The sequence below is a fragment of the Callorhinus ursinus genome, unplaced genomic scaffold, assembly GCF_003265705.2.
Source record: "Callorhinus ursinus isolate GAN/ISIS: 27379988/994484 unplaced genomic scaffold, GSC_fseal_2.0 scaffold15, whole genome shotgun sequence".
NCBI classification, from domain to species: domain Eukaryota; kingdom Metazoa; phylum Chordata; class Mammalia; order Carnivora; family Otariidae; genus Callorhinus; species Callorhinus ursinus.
Genome location: NW_027397077.1, coordinates 30,049,663 through 30,051,595, shown reverse-complemented (window position 1 = coordinate 30,051,595; position 1,933 = coordinate 30,049,663).

Sequence of the window (1,933 nt, the reverse complement as noted above, 5' to 3'; positions counted from 1 at the left end):
AGAAAGAAAGAAAGAAAGAAAGAAAGAAAAGAAAGAAAAAAAAGAAAGAAAAGTACTTTCTTAGACCCTCCAGAAGGCATTCAGCTTTATACATACCATGATTTTCACCCAGTGAGAGCCAGTTTGGACTCTGACCTCCAGAACTGTAAGGTAAAACATTTGTATTGTTTAAGCCACTAAGTGTATGGTACTTTATGGTTATAGCAGTAACAGGAAACTGATTATCTATCTAGAGCTCTATACCCGCTTTAGAGGGGATGGGAGTAGCAGAAAAAAAATATAGAGAAAAGACAAAATTGTGACAGTCACTGTCTTGCAAGAGCTGTTATGATCTCTGGAATCAGACAGCCCTGGCTTCCATTGACTCCGCTTCTCATTCAACTCCTGACCGTGTTGCTTACCCAGTCTGAGACTCACCTCTCTCATCACAAGGAGAGAAAGGAGGAATTATAAGATTTCATCCTCATAGGCTTGTTTGGATATTCAATATACAATTTTAAGTGCTAAGCTAAGTGTGCCAGTTAGTAAAATTTCTCTCTCGGTATCCAAATACCTGTTGTGTATCACATGGACCCTGCTGTTCTTAAAGAATGGATAGTAGAGGAGGGAATTGTCAAGACTCTCAGGGGATAACAAATGGAATACCTTTACGTAGATTATCAGCTCAAAGAAGAATACATGTGCATTATGTTGTATTAACAGAAGCAGCACTGCAGACTTCAGGTTCAAGTCTCAACTCTTGTCCCCATTAGCTACAGCAAGCATCAGTGGAACACAAATTTTATGTAAGGCTGTGATTGCTTGAGGAAGTCATTTTACCCTTTGGGCCCTCAGTCGAATTGAAAAGACTGGAGGCTGCCTTCATCCTACCCAAGGTACTCTTGGTATATATTTCAATGTTTTTTAGAGCTTCTAAACATTAAAAAGAAAAACAAAAAAACTTGACTTTTAAGAAAGCTTAGGCTTCTGGTCTCAGCTCCATTGAAGCCGAAATGTAGAGAGCTTAGACATCACATTTGGCTTACAACAAGGAAACGAACAAACTGAACATCAATGACTATTCTGGGACTCTGTGGGGGCACCCAGACGGGAACACCTGAGATCCGCTTATTTGGAGCAGAAGCTGCTGGAGCCCTATACTGGTAGGAACTCTTAGATGGTAATTCTGACAAAATACTAGATGGGGGGGGGGTGCTGTAGTGGGGGCCCTCACACTTTCCTGGGCTTTATATTTAGAAATTCCACCTGTTTCTCACTGTGAAGATCTGGAGAGACCCCCTCATGTTTCAGGTGGGAGGAAGGGAAGAGTAATCTGGAAAGAGACCAGAGCTTTATCCATAAGAGAGGCTGACTCTCCAGAGGAAAAAAAGTTTATTTCAGTAAGTGGGCAGGACATTTCTCCCACTCAAGCTCCCTTTAGCCTTCCTGTGTCTCCTAACAGGGGAAAACATAGTCAACAAGGATCAACGAAATAGATTAGGAATGCTGCAGCCAGGGAGGGGGATATGGGGCAGAAGGGGAAAAGCTATACCAAGAGGGTCATGGCCCCAGGATATTGGCCTATTCAAACACTGAGATTGATTGATTGATTGATTGATAAGATTTTATTCATTTATTTGACAGAGAGAGAGAGCAAGAGTGAGCACAAGCAGGGGAGAGCGGCAGGCAGAGGGAGAAGTAGACTCTCACGGAGCAGGGAGCCCGATGCAGGGCTCCATCCCAGGACCCTGGGATCATGACCTGAGCCAAAGGCAGATGCTTAATTGACTGCGCCACCCAGGCGCCCAAACACTGAGATTTAATGGGAGGATTATATCATGCCCCCTTTCCCCTGCACCAAAAAGTTACCAATATAATGACAGTGGACTGTAGCTAAAAGAGCTGCAAAACTTAGCCTTTCTTTGAAAAAAGCACTTAGGGAAGTCCCAAGTCC